Genomic DNA, 20,091 nt, shown 5'->3' with positions numbered 1-20,091 from the left:
TGACACCCAAAGTTCTAGCCCTATAATTCTGACTTAAGGAGACAAACAGGAAAATCCTAATACTCCTTCAGAGTGCAGAAACACAATTATTTTTCTTTCCTTCATTTTCTCTGTCCTTTCATATTCCAGCTTCGTAACGATCCAACAATGGCAGCAGCCAGTATGAAGGACTAACAGGAGCTGAAACTTTGAGAGAAGAAACCTTTCTCTCAGAGTTAAGATCCCATGATAGTGGGACCAAACCTTGTTGCTATTTTCTCTTTATCTGCCTTCCCAATGCTAAGGCATGAATGTTTTAACAAACATGAAAGGGCATGGAAGAGTAAATAAACTATAAACTCAAGATTCTAGTCAGATGACCAAAAAAAAGGAGCTGCAGGGAACAGAAAAGTCTAGGAGAGATGGTGGAAATGGAGGAGCGCATGAAAACAATCTCATAAAATTATTTTTGAACTCCAAAACTTAACCTTGAGCTTCAGCTGCATATAACTGATCTTAACTAGCATACCAAAGACTTTGAGAACTGTATAAATAGACCACCCACCAAGTCACAGTCATGCTACTGGGTGACACACAAACAGGACAGATAGAAAGAGTAGTATAAAGTTTTTGAAAACTGAACTGATAATGGAACCATAGCCTATAAGGTAGATGTTGAAAGTTGAAAAACAAAATTAAACAGGTCAATTTTGGGCAAAAGTAAAAATACCAACATTCTCTAGTTTAAGCAGTACCAAGAGTCTCATAATACAACATTCAAAATATAGAGAATACAATACAAATTTACTCGTTATATAAAGAACCAGAAAATATCAACTCTTACAAGAAAAAACAAAAAGCCAATAGACAACAACTGAGGTGACACAGATGTTGAAAATATTTAACTAATAGTTTAAAACATTTACTTTTAAGAAATGCTCAAATAAGCCATAAAAAATTATCTTGCATCAAATGTTACAATAGAAGATATAAATAAGAACCATATGAAAATTATTAAAAATTGAAGTAGAAATTTCACTGGTGGATTCAATAGTATAATAAATCTGATAAAGGAAAGAGTTTGTGAAAATTGAAGATAGAGCAATAGAAATTGGCCAAAATGAAAAATAGAGAGAAAAGATTTGAAAGAAAAATACAATAGATAAGTTAGGTTTCATCAAAATTAAAAACTTTTTTGTGTCAAAAGACACTATCAAGAAAGTGAGAAGGCAATCCAAATATTGGGAGAAAATATTTGGAAATCATATACCTGATAAAGATCTGATATCCAGAATATACAGAGAACTTGTAAAATTCAACAATGAAAAGATAAATGACCCAATTTAAAAATGGGAAAAGTATTTTTGGCCATACAAATTGCCAAAAAGAACATGGAGAAGAGATCAATTGTCATTAATCATAGAAAAATTCTCAAAACCTCAATGAAATACTATTTGATGCCCACTGGAATAGCTATAATTAGAAAAAAGAAAAGAAAAGGAAAAATAACTGTTGGTGAGATTGTGGAGACACTGAATGCTCATACATTACTGGTATAAATTCAGATCATATCAAACATCTTTTCCAACCACATGCTGAGATTAGAAATCAATTACAGGAAAAAAAAAAACCCAAAAAACACATACTCATGGAGGCTAAACAATATGCTATTATATAACCAAGAGATCACTAAAGAAATCAAAGAGGAAATCAAAAAATACCTAGAAACAAATGACAATGAAAACACGATGATCCAAAACTTATGGGATGCAACAAAAGCAGTTCTGAGGGAAGTTTATAGCAATATAATCCTACCTCAAGAAACAAGAAAAATTTCAAATAAACAAGCTGACCTTACACCTAAAGCAACAAGAGAAACAAGGACAAAAAAAAACCCCAAAGTTAGTAGGAGGAAAGAAACCATAAAGATCAGAGCAGAAATAAATGAAAAAGAAATGAAGGAAACAATAACACAGATCAATAAAAATAAAAGCTGTTTCTTTGAGAAGATAAACAAAATTTATAAATATTTAGCCAGACTCACCAAGAAAAAAAGGGAGAGGACTCAAATCAATAAAATTAGAAATGAAAAAGGAGAAGTTTCAACTGACACCACAGAAATACAAAGGATCATAAGACTACTACAGGCAACTATATGCCAATAAAATGGACAACCTGGAAGAAATGGACAAGTTCTTAGGAAAGTACAACCTTCCAAGACCGAATCAGGAAGAAATAGAAAATATGAACAGACCACTCATAAGTAATGGAATTGAAACTGTAATTAAAAATCTTCCAGCAAACAAAAGTTAAGGACCAGAGGGCTTCACAGACGAATTCTATCAAACATTTAGAGAAGAGCTAACACCTATCCTTCTCAAACTCTTCCAAAAAATTTGCAGGAGGAACATTCCCAAACTCATTCTACAAGGCCACCATCACCCTGATACCAAAACCAGACAAAGATATCACAAAAAAAGACAATTACCGGCTAATATCATTGATGAGCATAGACGCAAAAATCCTCAACAAAATACCAGCAAACCAAAACCAACAACACATTAAAAGCATCATGCACCATGATCAAGTGGGCTTTATTCCAGTGATGCAAGGATTCTTCAATATAGTATAAATATAAAGTGATTAATTCATGTGGAAAGCAGTTCTGTGGTCACTTAATAAGGATCCAGTGGTTCCACTGCTAGATGGAATTGTTACCAGGTGATAGAATCTAAATTAGTATATGTACATGCATAAGAAAACTATTCACAATAGCCAAAAGAGAAAATAAATAAATTAATTAATGTCCCACAACTTATGAGGCATATAAACAAATTGTGGTATAGGCATATAATGAAATATTATTTTCCAATAAATATAATAAGGTATTCACTTCTACTATAACTTGTATATATCATAAACATTATGCTTAGTGAAAGAAGCCAGACTCAAAAGGTCCATATTATGTGATTCCATTCACATGAATTATTCAGATAAGGCAAATCCGTAGAGACAGATAGCAGATTAGTCATTGCCAAGGGCTGAGGGAAGGGAGAAATGAGGAGTGACCACTTAATAGATACCTTAATTGATTGTTTAATGGGCACATGGAGTGACGTAAATATTCTGAACCTAGATAGTGGTGAGGTTGCACAACATTGTGAATGCATTAAATGTCATTAAATGATATTCTTTAATATATATATATATATTTTATAACACACCAAAAAAATCAACCAAATTTTCCTCTGGGTTAGGAAGGGTACATAAGGAGATATGATCATCCTTCCACCCTGTATGGACACAACGTTAAACTTAAAACTTGATAATAATCTCTTTTTAATAAGAATTCCATGAAGCATCTCACTTATTTTATGCTTACTTACTTATTTTTTCTTTACTTATTTTAGATTCTGCAATAATAAATGTTTTGTTAGTAATTTTTTGTAATCTATACAACCTGAAGATTTTATCCAGAACACTGACTTTGCAAGTGAAAATAACCCTGAATGACATAAGTTAAATTTAAACAGCGGAAGCCCAACTTTCCACTTTTTTCCCTGAAAATTGATATACATTTTCATTACATTTGGACACTTGGAATATTGCCATGAGTTTGTTTTTTTGTTTTTAGAATAATCAGTTGCATGTGAATAAAAGGATGGGCTTGTTTCTGTGAATGGTAACTGGGATGTGTGATGTGGCAAAATAGAAGGCCAAAGTAAAATTTTTAAAACAGGGCAGGATATTGATGAATAATTTGACTCTCTCAAGCTTAAGAGAAGTACAAACACACAATCTAACATTCTATAATATTCCAAAAATATTATGTCCACTTTACTAAGACTTATGATTTCAAAAACGTTGCCAAACCTTATTTTAACTGTCTCCTTTCTGTGTCAAATATGTCTACAATTTATTTTCTTTGGTGCTGTTAATCTCTCATTTATTTTACTTAGCTTCATTGAATTTCTTCCTGCTTCATGAAAACTTTTTAAAACACGCATGAGGAATGTTCAAATAACCCAAAAGAAGAGGAGAGTGACAAAATACGGGAAGAAAAAAAGAAAAACACAACAAACAAAAAACCCAAAACATATAATAAAAAGGTACAACTAATCTCAAGCACATCAATAATCATATTAAATAACAATGGTCTTAAAAAGCCAGTTAAAACAAAAGATTATCATAATTGATGAAAAAGACACAACTATATGCTTGAATATAGGAAACTTGTATTAAATATAACAAAATTAGTAGCTTAAAGGTAAAAGAAAAGAAAATGACATGCCATACAAACACTCAATTTGCTACATTAGTGTCATACAGTACAGAAATGAACTAGAAACTTGTTACCAGAACTAAAGAGGGACACAAAATGATGATAAAATTGTCAAATATCCAGGAAGAAATAAAAATCCAACATGTGTATGCACCTAACAACAGAGCTTCAAAATAGATAAAGCAAAACTGACAAACTGACAGAACTGGAATTAAATGCAGAAAATGTCACAATCACAGCTGAGAACTTCAACATTCCTCTCTTAGTAATAAATAGTACTAGCAGATATAAATTTCATAGACACATTGAAGAGTTTATCAATACTGTCAACCAACTAAATCTAGTCAACATGTATAGAACACTTCACAAAAAGACTGCAGAATACACATTCCTTTCAAGTGTATATAGAACATTCACCAAGAATGCTCATGTTCTAGGTCATTAAACAAACCATAAATAAATAAAATCTAATTCATACAAAGTGCATATAATAGAATTAACATAGAAATCAATAATAGAAAAATAGAGGAAAATCTCCAATCACTTGGAAATTATAAAACCTACTCCTAAATAATCCACAGCTCACAGAAAGAGCTTCAAAGAAAATTTAAAATTATTTTGAACTGAACAAACTGATATATATCTAAATATGTGTGATGCAGCTAAAGCAGTACTTAGTGTGGAATGTATAGCATTAAATTCTCACACCAGAAAAGAAAGAGGGCTTCAGAATAGCAACCTAAAATTTTCTCTTAAGAAATGAGAAAATATGAACAAAATAATCCTAAATCAAGTAGAAGGATAAAATAATAAGGATAAAAGTAAAATCATTGACACAAAAAAACAACAAACAAATAGAGAAAAATCAATGAAACCAAAATCAAATCTTTGAAAAGATTTATGAAACTGATAAACATCTAGCAAGTTTCACAAAGAAAAAAATGTGAGATGACAGAAATTATCAGTAGGAAGAATTAAAGAAAGGATATGACTTCAGACCATGCAGTCATTAAAAATTCAAAAAGAGAATCCTACTAAATCTCAACATAAATTTGAAAACTTAGATTCAATGAACCAATTTTCTAAAATGACAAATTGTCAAAACTTACCCAAAATAAAAAAAGTGAATAATCTTATATTATTAAACTAATTAAATTCATAATTCAACAGTTCTAGAAATGCTTAGGCCTCACTGGTTTCATTTCATTCAGCATTAAAAAGTAAAAAATAATTAATACAAAATTTCTAAAATTATCTTACAAAAAGCATAAGAGGAAGGAATATTATCCATCTTATTTTATCTGGCCAGAATTGCTTTTATAACAAAACCAGATAAAAACTATACCAGAAGGAAGAGAGGGAAGGAGGGAAAGTAGAGACCAATATCCCTCATGAATGTAGATGCAAAATTCTCTGCAAAATATTAACAACTCATATACCCAGAACTATATAAGTAGAATGAGACACCAAAGGATCAAGAGAGTTTTATCATGGGAATGCTGGGCTGGAATAATATTCAGAAATCTGTCATTTTAATTCAGCATAAAGAAGAAAACCCACAAGATCTTACCAATTTATATAGAAAATTATTTAGCAAAATATAACATTCATTCAAAATAAAAACTCTCAGGAAATTAGAAATGTAAGTGAACTTCCTTAACATACTCGTTAATGAAAAACAATGCTTTCCCACTAAGATTAGGAGCAAGGTGAGGATGTCCACTATCCACATGACTATGTAGCATCATACTGAATATCTTATACAGTGCAATTAAGAACATAAAAATAAAAGTATTACAGATTAGAAAAGAAGAAATAAGGTATATTTGGAGATTGTCTATATAGAACATGATTGTCTATATAGAAAACACCAATAATTCTACAGACACACCAATAATCTAATAACTAATACATTGGTTTAACAATATTGAAAGATACCAGTTCAACACACAAAACCAATCTCATTTCTATAATGGAGCAGAATACAATTAGAAACTTAAATTTATTTTTTTAAAATTCACTAACAATAGCTCTAAAACAAGAAATACTAAGGTATAAATGTATCAAGTACATACAGATTCTATATGCTGAAAACTACAAAACACTAATGAAAATAATCAATGAAGACTGAAATAAATGAAATTTATACTGTATTCATGGACTGGAAAACTTAATATTGCAGAGCTTCCCCAAATTAATTTTCAAATTTACTACTGCTAATTAAAATGCCAGCAGGATTTTTGTGTAGATATAGACAAGATGATTCTAAACGTATATGTAAAGGCAAAAGTACTAGAATAGCCAAACTAATTTTGAAAAATAAGAATGCAGTAATCACACTCTCTGATTTTAAGGCTTACTGTGAAATCTACAAAATGCAATACATGTGCTATTTGTGAAAAGAGTGAAACATAGATCAATGGAAAAAGTAGATTCCAGAAAAATATAATTACACAACATGGTCAATTGATTTTTGACAAAGGTGTAATGCAATGAAGAAAGAATGATCTTTTTGACAAATGATGTTGGCAATTTGGACATTTATAAGAAAAAACAAAAAACAAAAATAAACAAAACACACAAGGAAAAAAACTTCAACCTCATTCTCACATCTTACAAAATTAAAATAAAATGTATCATATAAAAATTTAAAACTAATAGAAGTTTTAAATTTGCAGAAGAAAATTTGGAAGAAAATATTCATGGCCTGGGTTAGGCAAAGAGTTCTTTGATATGACACCAAAAGCAGAATCATGAAAGAAAAATATGACAGATTGTGCTTATTAAAACTTTTCTTCTGCAAAAGACATTGTTAAGAGAGTGATGTACAAATATAGACTGAGAGAGAATATTTGCAATTCACATATTAATTGAATTCAATGTCTGCTTGTACTATGATTAGCACTTCCACCTCCCCAACTAAGAATTCAGGCACCAGTTGGCTCAAATGCTTTGTGACTATTATACAACTCATTCTATAGGACTTTCCCTCTTTGAATATAATTCATGGTTCATTTTCGTTTTCCCTGTCCTAAATAATAAATCTCTGCTACTCTGTAAAGATCAGTGGTAATATATAGAGAATAATTTTATTAGAAACCAAAAACATGTCTCTTAAGATTGAAGAGAATGACTCCAGAGAAGAGGCTGCTTTAAGTCACTGTGCTAATAAACAACAAACATTGGAAATGTTTTGAGCTTTGTTTTAAAGATCTTGAAAAAATCTGGGTGTACAGTGTAATTAAGTTTATTTTTACCTACTGCTAAAAAGAAGAATCTATTAACTCTTTATTCCATTACCTTGGATGTGCCAAAGTATATATTGTCATACAACAAACAAATTTTTTAAAAAGTTAAAAAAGTAAAAGCAAAAAAAAAAAAATCACACCTGTCTGTTACTCTCAAAAACTGAAATATCCATTTATTTTTAATCTTTCTACTACTTGTTTCAAATGCCCTAAAACTAGTCCTGTAGTGTGTGGTATTGATTACCTTCCTAGCCATTATGCATGGTCTTATTTAGCAAAACAGAGCTAGTAGGTGACTTTTGCAAGAAAGATTTCAGTGTAGTGTGCAAGTTGAAGCCAAATTGCCATAGTTTGAAGAGTTGATTAAGAAGAGAAATCAGCTTTACCCAACACTTAAGAAAGTTTGACTGTGATGGGGAAGAGAGAAATATAATGAAGATAATCTAGTAGAAATGAGAGGTTCAAAAAGAGAGATCATGAATAATAAACTTTTTCTCATTGAAAGTCCTGATGAAATAATCGTGAATATTAGAACTATTATCCTTAGAAATGAGTCAAATCAGGTTTTTTTCAACAGTAAAAGATGGGAAATCTAAAAATACAAGTGCCATATAGGTAAGTTATTTTCTGGGTGGAAAGGTATTGAAGGAGTCCTTACCTAATGGCTTCTGTTTTGTGTGTGATATAAAAGATAGATCAGACGGGAAGTTTTACAATTGCAGAGAAGTTTTGAAATAGCTACTAAGAAGAAAGAAAAGTGAGAGCTATGTAACAAAATGTGTTAGATTACTGAGCTGGTTGAAAAAGACCCAAATGATTTTCCCAATCGTCTATGCAGCCGTATTAATTATGGAGAAGACAATTTTTAAGGAAATATACAGAGACAAAAACAAGGTTTTTTTTGTAGTGGGATTGCCCATTACAGCATAACATTGTAAGCATTCCCCAGATTAATTTACAAATTTAGTTCCAGTTGAAAATACATTTAAAAAAAAAACAGGAAAAATCTACAAGGATGAAAAACTGTAAGAATGTATATTAAATACTTAATAATTTTTTTCACCATTAGTACATAAACTCCAATGAAGGCAAGAATTTTTTTTCCACGAAAACATGCCTGATATTTATTTAAAAAAACCCAAAAAACAACTAGGCATGTGCTATAAATGAATATTAGCTAAATGAAAGGACTTAATTCAAAATGAGTGAATGTACCTGTGTTCAAGGAGATTGTATGTGTCTTGAAATTATTCTTATGCATTTATTTTTTGAAATTAAATTTATTGAGCTTTTCTATATTACCATGATAGCTAATAAATGTTGGTGAGAAGCAGAGAAGTAGAAAGTTGAAACTCATATTTTTTGACTGTTAGAGAAGATAAATGACAGAGTTCCCAAGATATATAATATTTTTAAAAGCAATCTGTTTGGGGGAAGAAATATTAAATGTGTGACATGAACATATGGATTGGTGTGAGTTATACACTAACACTAGGAATAACTATAGCAGTTAATGGAGAAGAAAAGCAAGTTCCATATACAGAGATTGTTTTTCTTCACCTGATTAGAAAACACATTACACTAGGAAAAAAGTATATTATTAAAAACAAAGCAAAACAAAAAACAATGTCTTTATTTCCAATATTTATACCAATGAACTTTGGGTCTCTAGAAAATTTATTTAAATATATAAATGTGAAGATGTTATTAAATGATTTCTAGTGTTTGCTTCTATGTTCTATGTCCTAAGGTAAAACTTCATTTTAAGGATGTGGTGATTGCATAATTCAAAATCAACATTTACTACTGAAAATATACTTGAGTGATTTTTGATAGCATGTTCCTTTATTTTCTTAACAAAGCTTTATCCTTACAAGGACAAGGTGTATTTCAGACTCTTTCATAATTTATCACTAACGCTTAGTCCAAGTGGCAAATAGTAGTTATTCTTAAAAATGTTTAATATATAAATAAAAGAGTTAAGTCAATTGTATTTTCTCTTTCAAACACTTTTTAATGTATACATTCTTACCCTTCTGGGTGTTTTATAATTTTGAATTAGTTTACACCTTAATAATCAAATTCTGCTGTCATCTGATTTGTTTGAATGTATTCAGCTTTCAGTATTTTGATAAAACAACTATGTCATCATTCAGAGGGTTTTTCAATATAGTTCACATTTTACATCATTATAGTATGTTGAAAATTTACTACTTAGTCTATCAAATTATATTTGTAGCTTGTTTAACACAAATATCAAATGAATTTTAAATACATATAAATATTCTAAGTGAAAATTTTCTTTCATCATAGCCAGAGAGAAAATTTTCAAAATTCATTCATGAGCTGATGCTTCTAATACATAATGCTAAATTTAACTCTTGAAACCTGTATTCTCTTTCTGTTCAGTGAGATGATTTAATATATAGTGTCCCATTACCTTTAAAAGGCTAGTAAAAATCTTCAATGTGTCTTTGCTCATTCATTTCCCTTACAGGCTTTACAAAATAGCTGTATAGTTAGACAATAACAAGGCCTTTACATAAGTCTTTGTGTTTAATTATTCAATAGATATTTATGGAACACTATTATGTGTCAGCAATGTGATAGGCATTAAGAAAAAGTCAAAGGAGAGTAAGTCATGCTCTTTGCCCTTGGCATGTATTCAATCTCGCAGGCAAGAAAAGCACATGTGAAGTTGTGCAATCCATTGTAATGAGTAATGAAAGAAGCACAAAGGAAAAATAGTCTTAACATCAAGGCAGCATCTCCAGATGAGTAGGGATAAAAGCTTTGACTAAGTACTACTTAAGTATATCCATGAAAGATCAGGGTATCAGTCAGAGAAAAAGGAGAAAAGCACTGATGGTAGGAGGCAGCAAGTGTTAAAATAATGAACTTCAAACCTTAAAAAGATGGATATCTAATATTTAGCATATTCTTTTAAAATCCTGGCACGCCCCTTCCCAATGAATTACCTTGGCACTTTTGTCAAAATTCAATCAACCTTTAAGTATGGGTATATCTCTGGACTATGTATTCTGACTCATTGGTCTATAAGTTTTCTGAAAGTTATTATATATTATTAAACCCACATTGTCACAATTACTAAAGCTTTCTATTAAGCTTTGAATGAATGTATATGTAACTTAGAAGCCAGCAGTTTGATAATAGCCTTATTATCATATTGATAATAGCCTTGATAATTCACTGCTAGATGGAACAAATTGAACAGATTTGGTTCTAGATACTATCAGCCAAATGGAACTGAATGGTTAAAAGAGTGGCATATTCCAATTTTATGAATGAAAAAACTAAAATTAAAGTTGAATATTTTGGCTATGACTTCTCAGATAGAAAGAAGCTGTTTTATTATAACAAGCAGGTTAGAGGAGGGGCTTCAAGATGGCGGAAGAGTAAGACGTGGAGATCACCTTCCTCCCCACAGATACATCAGAAATACATCTACATGTGGAACAACTCCTACAGAACACCTACTGAACGCTGGCAGAAGACCTCAGACCTCCCAAAAGGCAAGAAACTCCCCATGTACCTGGGTAGGGCAAAATAAAAAAGAAACAACAGAGACAAAAGAATAGGGATGGGACCTGCACCAGTGGGAGAGAGCTGTGCAGGAGGAAAGGTTTCCACACACTAGGAAGGCCCTATGCAGGCGGAGACTGCGGGTGGCAGAGGGGGGAAGCTTCGGAGCCACGGAGGAGAGCGCAACAACAGGGGTGCGGAGGGCAAAGTGGAGAGATTCCTGTACAGAGGATAGGTGCCAACCAGCACTCACCAGCCCGAGAGGCTTTTCTGCTCACCTGCCAGGATGGGTGGGGTCTGGGAACTGAGGCTCTGGCTTCAGAGATCTGAGCCCAAGGAGAGGGCTGGGGTTGGCTGCGTGAACACAGCCTGAAGGGGTTAGTGCACCACAGCTAGCCAGGAAGGAGTCCAGGAAAATGTCCGGAACTGCCGAAGAGGCAAGAGACTTTTTCTTGACTCTTTGTTTCCTGGTGTGCGAGGAGAGGGGATTAAGAGCGCCACTTAAAGGGGCTCCAGAGACAGGCACGAGCCGTGGCTATCAACATGGACCCTAGAGATAGGCATGAGATGCTAAAGCTGCTGCTGCAGCCACCAAAAAGCTTGTGTGCAAGCACAGGTCACTCTCCACACTTCCCCTCCCAGAAGACTGTGCAGCCTGTCACTGCCAGGGTCCCGTGATCCAGGGATAAACTCCCCGGGAGAACACATGGTGTGCCTCAGGCTGTTGCAATGTAACACCTGCCTCTGCTGCTGCAGGCTTGTCCAGCACACTGTACCCAACCCTCCCCCCGGCCTGAGTGAGCCAGAGCCCCTGAAGCAGCTGCTCCTTTAACCACGTCCTGTCTGAGCAAAGAATAGACTCCCTCAGGCGACCTACATGCAGAGATGGGGCCAAATCCAAAGCTGAACCCCAGAAACTGTGCGAACAAAGAAGAGAAAGGGAAAATTCTCCCAGCAGCACAAGGAGCAGCGGATTAAATCTCCACAATCAACTTGATGTACCCTGCATCAGTGGAATACCTGAATAGACAACGAATCATTCCAAATTGAGGAGGTGGACTTTGGGAGCAATGATATATATATATATTTTTTCCCTTTTTCTCCTTTTGTGAATTTGTATGTGTATGCTTCTGTGTGTGATTTTGTCTGTATAGCTTTGCTTTTATGATTTGTCCTAGGGTTTTGTCTTTCCGGTTTTTTTTTAGTATAATTTTTAGCACTTGTTATAATTTGTAGATGTGTTTTTTGGTTTGGTTGCTCTCTTCTTTCTTTCCTTCTTTTTTTTTTATTATATTAAAATTTTTTTTAATAATTATTTTTAATTTTTCATTTTAGTAACATTATTTTATTCTATTTTACTTTATTTTATTTTATTTTATCTTATTCTTTCTTTCTTTCTTTTTTTTTCTCCCTTTTATTCTGAACCGTGTGGATGACAGGCTCTTGGTGCTCCAGCCAGGCATCAGGGCTGTGCCACTGAGGTGGAAGAGCCAAGTTCAGGACACTGATACACAAGAGACTTCCCAGCTCCACGTAATATCAAATGGTGAAAATCTCCCTGAGATATCCATCTCAACGCCGAGCCCCAGCTCCACTCAACAACAAGCAAGCTACAGTGCTGGACAACCTATGCCAAACAACTAGCAAGACAGGAACACAACCCCATCCATTAGCAGAGAGGCTGCCTAAAATTATAATAAGGCCACAGACACCGCAAAACACAACCAGATGTGGACCTGCACACCAGAAACAATATCCAGCCTCATCCAGGAGAACACAGGCACCTCCACCAGGAAAGCTACACAACCCACTGAACCAACCTTAGCCACTGGGGACAGACAACACAAACAACAGGAACTACGAACCGGCAGCCTGCAAAAAAGGAGACCACAAACACAGTAAGTTAAGCAAATTGAGAAGACAGAGAAGCACACAGCAGATGAAGGAGTTAGGCAAAAACCCACCCGACCTAAGAAATGAAGAGGAAATAGGCAGTCTACCTGAAAAAGAATTCAGAATAATGATAGTAAAAATGATCCGAAATCTTGGAAATAGAATAGACAAAATGCAAGAAACATTTAACAGAGACCTAGAAGAACTAAAGAGTAAACAAGCAATGATGAACAGCACAATAAATGAAATTAAAAATACTCTAGAAGGGATCAATAGCAGAATAACTGAGGCAGAAGAACGGGTAAGTGACCTGGAAGATAAAATGGTGGAAATAACTACTGCAGAGCAGAATAAAGAAAAAAGAATGAAAAGAACTGAGGACAGTCTCAGAGACCTCTGTGACAACATTAAATGCACCAACATTCGAATTAAAGGGGTCCCAGAAGAAGAAGAGAAAAAGAAAGGGACTGAGAAAATATTTGAAGAGATTATAGTTGAAAACTTCCCTAATATGGGAAAGGAAATAGTTAATCATGCCCAGAAAGCACAGAGAGTCCCATGCAGGATAAATCCAAGGAGAAACACGCCAAGACACATATTAATCAAATTATGAAAAATTAAATAAAAAGAAAAAAATATTAAAAGCAGCAAGGGAAAAACAACAAATAACACACAAGGGAATCCCCATAAGGTAGCTGATGGCTCAGCAGAAACTCTGCAAGTCAGAAAGGAGTGGCAGGACATATTTAAAGTGATGAAGGAGAAAAACCTACAACCATGATTACTCTACCCAACAAGGACCTCATTCAGATTTGACAGAGAAATTAAAAACTTTACAGACAAGTAAAAGTTAAGAGAATTCAGAACCACCAAACCTGCTTTCCAACAAATGCTACAGGAACTTCTATAGGTAGGAAACACAAGAGAAGGAAAAGACCTAAAAGAACAAACCGAAAACAATTAAGAAAATGGTAATAGGGACATACATATAGATAATTACCTTAAATATAAATGGATTAAATGCTCCAACTAAAAAACATACACTGACTGAATGGATGCAAAAACAAGACCAATATATATGCTGTCTACAAGAGACCCACTTCAGACCTAGGGACACATACAGACTGAAAGTGAGGGGATGGAAAAAGATATTCCATGCAAATAGAAATCAAAACTAAGCTGTAGTAGCAATTCTCATATAAGACAAAATAGACTTAAAAAAAAAGACTATATTGACATTTATAGGACATTCCATACAAAAACCACAGAATACACATTCTTCTCAAGTGCTCATGGAATATCCTCCCAGATAGATCATATCTTGGGTCACAAATCAAGCCTCGGTAAGTTTAAGAAAATTGAAATTGTATCAAGTATCTTTTCCGACCATAACGCTATGAACTTAGATGTCAATTACAGGAAAAAATCTGAAAAATACAAACACATGGATGCTAAACATTATGCTACTTAATAACCAAGACATCACTGAAGAAATCAAAGAGGAAATAAAAAAATACCTAGAAACAAATGACAATGAAATCATGACGACCCAAAACCTATGAGATGCAGCAAAGGCAGTTCTAAGAGGGAAGTTTATAGCAATACCATCCTACCTTAAGAAACAAGAAACATCTCAAATAAACAACCTAACCTTACACATAAAGCAATTACAGATTGCTTAAAAATCTCCAAAGTTATCCAAAGGAAAGAAATCATAAAAATCAGATCAGAAATAAATGAAAAAGAAATGAAGGAAACGATATCCAAGATCAATAAAACTAAAAGCTGGTTCTTTGAGAAGATAAACAAAATTGATAAACCATTAGCCAGACTCATCAGAAAAAAAGGGAGAAGACTCAAATCAATAGAATTAGAAATGAAAAAGGGGAAGTAACAACTGACACTGCAGAAATACAAAGGATCATGAGAGATTACTACAAGAAACTATATACCAATAAATTGGAAATCCTGGAAGAAATGAACAAGTCCTTAGAAATGCACAACGTTCTGAGACTGAACCAGGAAGAAATAGAAAATATGAACAGACCAATCACAAGCACTGAAATTGAAACTGTGATTAAAAATCTTCCAACAAACAAAAGCCCAGGACCAGATGACATTGCGGGCGAATTCTATCAAACATTTGGTGAACAGCTAACACCTATCCTTCTCAAATTCTTCCAAAATATAGCAGAGGGAGGAACACTCCCAAACTCATTCTACAAGGCCACCATCACCCTGATACCAAAACCAGACAAAGATGTCACAAAGAAGAAAAGTACAGGGCAATATCACTGATGAACATAGATGCAAAAATCCTCAACAAAATACTAGCAAACAAAATCCAACAGCACATTAAAAGGATCATACAGCATGATCAAGTGGGGTTTATCCCAGGAATGCAAGAATTCTTCAATATACGCAAATCAATCAATGTGATATGACATATTAACAGATTGAAGGAGAAAAACCATATGATCATCACAATAGATGCAGAGAAAGCTTTCAACAAAAGTCAACACCGATTTATGATAAAAACCCTCCAGAAAGTAGGCATAGAGGGAACTTTCCTCAACATAATAAAGGCCATATATGACAAACCCACAGCCAAAATCATCCTCAATGGTGAAAAACTGAAACCATTTCCACTAAGGTCAGGAAAAAGACAAGGTTGCCCACTCTCACCACTATTATTCAGCATAGTTTTGGAAGTTTTAGCCACAACAATCAGAGAAGAAAAAGAAATAAAAGGAATCTAAATCAGAAAAGAAGAGGTAAAACTGTCACTGTTTGCAGATGACATGATACTATACATAGACAATCCTAAAGATACTACCAGAAAACTACTGGCACTAATCAATGAAAGTGGTAAAGTAGTAGGATACAAAATTAATACACAGAAATCTCTTGCATTTCCTATACACTAATGATGAAAATCTGAAAGTGAAATTAAGAAAACACTCCCATTTACCATTGCAACAAAAAGAATAAAATACCTAGGAATAAACCTGCCTAAGGAGACAAAAGACCTGTATGCAGAAAATTATAACACACTGATGAAAGAAATTGAAGATGATACAAGTAGATGGAGAGATATACCATGTTCTTGGATTGGAAGAATTGACATTGTGAAAACGATTATACTACCCCAAGCAATCTATAGATTCAATGCAATCCCTCTCAGACTACCACTGGCATTTTTCACACAACTAGAACAAATAATTTCACAATTTGTATGGAAACACAAAAGACCCCGAAAAGCCATAGCAATCTTTCGAAAGAAAAATGGAGCTGGAGGAATCAGGCTCCCTGACTTCAGACTAAAATGCAAAGCTACAGTAATCAAGACAGTAAGGTACTGGCACAAAAACAGAAATATAGATCATTGGAACAGGATAGAAAGCACAGAGATAAACCCACACAAATATGGTCACCTTATCTTTGATAAAAGAGGCAGGAATATACAGTGGAGAAAAAACAGCCTCTTCAATATGTGGTGGTGGGAAAAGTGGACATCTACATGTAAAAGAATGAAATTAGAACCATCCCTAGCACCATACACAAAAATAAACTCAAAATGGATTAAAGACCTAAACGTTAAGCCGGACACTATGAAACTCGCAGATGAAAACATAGGCAGAACACTCTATGACATAAATCACAGTAAGATCATTTTTGACCCACCTCCTAGAGAAATGGAAATAAAAACAAAAATAAACAAGTGGGACCTAATGAAACTTAAAAGCTTTTGCACAACAAAGGAAACCATAAACAAGACCAAAAGACAACCCTCAGAATGGGACAAAATATTTGCAAATGAAGCAACTGACAAAGGATTAATCTCCAAAATTTACAAGCAGCTCATGCAGCTCAATAACAAAAAAACAAACAACCCAATCCAAAAATGGGCAGAAGACCTAAATAGACATTTCTCCAAAGAAGATATACAGATGGCCAACAGACACATGAAAGAATGCTCAACATCATTAATCATTAGAGAAATGCAAATCAAAACTACAATGAGATATCATCTCACACCAGTCAGAATGGCCATTATCAAAAAATCTACAAACAATAAATGCTGGAGAGGATGTGGAGAAAAGGGAACCCTCTTGCACTGTTGGTGGGAATGTAAATTGATATAGTCACTATGGAAAAGAGTATGGAGGTTCCTTAAAAAACTAAAAATAGAACTACCATACGACCCATCAATCCTTCTACTGGACATATACCCTGTGAAAACCATAATTCAAAAAGAGTCTTGTACCAAAATGTTCATTGCAGCTCTATTTACAATAGCCAGGACATGGAAGCAACCTAAGTGTCCATCAACAGATGAATGGATAAAGAAGATGTAGCTCATATATACAATGGAATATTACTCAGCCACACAAAGAAACGGAATTGAGTTATTTGTAGTGAGGTGGATGGACCTAGAGTCTGTCCTACAGAGTGAAGTAAGTCAGAAAGAGAAAAGCAAATACCGTATGCTACACATATATATGAAATGTAAAAAAACAAAACAGAACAAAACAAAAAAAAATCATGAAGAACCTAGTGGCAAGACGGGAATAAAGACACAGACCTAGTAGAGAATGGACTTGAGGATACGGGGAGGGGGAAGGGTAAACTGGAATGAAGTGAGAGAGTGGCATGGACGTATATACACTACTAAACATAAAATAGATAGCTAGTGGGAAGCAGCCACATAACACAGGGAAATCAGCTCGGTGCTGCTTTGTGATCACCAGAGGGGTGGGATAGGGTGGTTGGGAGGGAGGGAGACGCAAGAGGGAAGAGATATGGGGACATATATATATATATATATGTATAACTGATTCACTTTGTTATAAAGCAGAAAGTAACACACCATTGTAAAGGAATTATAGTCCAATAAAGATGTTTAAAACAAACAAACAGACAAAAAACATTCAGGTTATTCAGACACCCAAATCTATCTGTGTAAACACAAAATTTTACTGCATACTCTAAAATATTTTTGGTAACATTCAGCTTGCTGAAAGATTCACAGTGATTGACTTTCACAATTAGCACAATGTATCAGTTTTTAAAATATCTTATTACATATATATAAGGTTATATATACAATATAGTTAGCTGTTTTTATCTCCATGTTGTATATTATAGTAGAAAAAAAATACACATTTTGATGTCAAACTTTGCTAGATGGAAATACTGCTTTGTCAATTAATTCTTATTGGCATGTTACTTTATTTAGGTGCTCCTTTATTGATATGTAAAACTCAGTGTCATAGGATCATGATAAAAGTTAAATAAAATTAAAAATATAGAACTTAGTTTTTACTTCCTCTTTATTCCTGCCATTTCCACAAATGAATAAAATAAGGATATAATTTGTGAAATGATTTTCTCCAACTTATATTAAAATTATGTTATTTTTTTCATACAACAGTTACTATTCAAATTACAGTGTTAGCTCTTTGAGAGATGAAACCAAGCTTCTGTTTACATCTTGCAGGATAGCAGCAGCCGAATCAATATACTGGAGAAGAAAACCCTGGCAATCATGAGGTATTATTTCAACTCCCTCAGTGACAAACCAGATGTAGAATGAGGGAATAGAGTATACTGATAAATATATTGTTGAAAAACAAACAAAAAAAAGTGGGATAAAATAATGACAGTGAAGTTGTCCAACCTCCTTATTCCTCATTTTACATAATCAGTAAATTAGATATACTTTTAGTTATAGTATCTACTTCACAAGGTTGTTGTGGTGATAAGTGTGACAAATACATTTATAACAAGGTCTGTAATACAGAAAAACTGATAATACTTACATTTCTATTGTTGATGATCTTTGTTATTGCTATCTAGAATTTGACAATAATCACAGAAGGAAAAACTATTTTAGTGGAAAAATTGAGAGATTACAGGAGGGCTTGCTGTATGTGGTGTTGGTAGGAACTTGTGTTTAAATTAGGGAAAACTTTCAAACACAGGGTACAAGGGCAAGAGTGGAGAAGCATATTCTCTGAGTGTTATACACAGAGAAGAAGTTTTGCTTTGTTTTATTTTGTTTTGTTTTCCCTTGGCAAGGAAACAGGAGGAAAAGTATGAAGGGCTTCTGAGGCACCATGTTTTTCTCTATAAGAAATCAGGAGTTTCAGGTTTTAGTACATATATATTTTAAAAAGAATGAAAGAAATGTATAGAAAAGTAAGTAAAAATACTATCCTTGTCCTCCAAGGTTGTTGGAGGACACTATTCATGCATGTATCCTTGAAGCGGTAATTCAGAACAAAGGACAGTCAGTGACATTGTGGAGGAATGCCAAAGAGATTTTTCTCCCAAGAGATGTGTCAGATGCAAGTCTTATGAATCCTGTCAGGACCCCCACTGAGTGACAGTGTACTGGTTGCTGACATACCGTCTCTGTAAATTTGACAAATCTTTTGACCATGATGTGTTTCTAAATGTTGCAACACATGAGTTGGGTTTTTCTAAGATTTGATCAGAGTCTGGTAGAGATGCCTCAGTAATTTGGCTTCACTTTGATCTCTGAAGGGTATAGAACCCTCAATGTCTGCTACCTTTTCTTCTATCTCACTATGGTTGTGGAGTAATATCAGTCCTCATTACAGTAGGCCGTGTGGAAGGCCAGGTGTCACTCAGCTCAGCACTCAAATTGCTCGGAAAATGACTGAGGCTTGGGAACAATAGTGTCCTTAGACCTAGTCAAGGGACATTGGGTCCCTCAGTTTGAGAGCTCTCCTCAATATTTTGTATGTCCTCGCCAGTCTCTGGGAACTGCTCAGGCCAGCTGTGCCATCAGGACAAGATATTCGGAGAACAGACTTGATCCCTCATGCATGCCAGACACTGAATGCGCCTACTCGAAATTATCTAAGCTGAGACCAGGCAGGACCCACAGTAACATCTGCATGCAGCCCAAGCCCAGACTGTGATTTGTATGGGACCCTGTTCTTGTTTCTCCTCTAGGGAATTCTCTGACCTTCCATCCTGAATGTGGGATCATCAAGGTGCTCCAAGAAGCTGCAGTACTTCACCTTTGTTGTTTTCCTAGGGCCAGTAGAGGCTCTTCTTCCAGGCAGGTGGCTTTGTGAGCAAATTTCTCTTACTGTCCTGGGTGGTAGTTTTTCA

General features: G+C 34.2%; 1 long non-coding RNA gene across 1 annotated transcript in view; it reads right to left on the bottom strand.

Annotated features, from left to right (window-relative positions):
- Positions 1 to 7,572: 7,572 nt before the first annotated feature.
- LOC309647513 overlaps positions 7,573 to 20,091 on the bottom strand; it is a 52,656-nt gene continuing 40,137 nt past the window's right edge. Inside the window, exon 2 of the long non-coding RNA XR_014256102.1 lies at positions 7,573 to 10,992. This is a non-coding gene — a long non-coding RNA (uncharacterized lncRNA). The remainder of the gene's footprint in view (positions 10,993 to 20,091) is intronic.

This window comes from Balaenoptera physalus (assembly GCF_965194825.1).
Source record: "Balaenoptera physalus genome assembly, chromosome: 18".
Lineage (NCBI taxonomy): Eukaryota > Metazoa > Chordata > Mammalia > Artiodactyla > Balaenopteridae > Balaenoptera > Balaenoptera physalus.
Note: the sequence above shows the minus strand (reverse complement) of the source record. Positions and strands in the feature narration are given on the sequence as shown.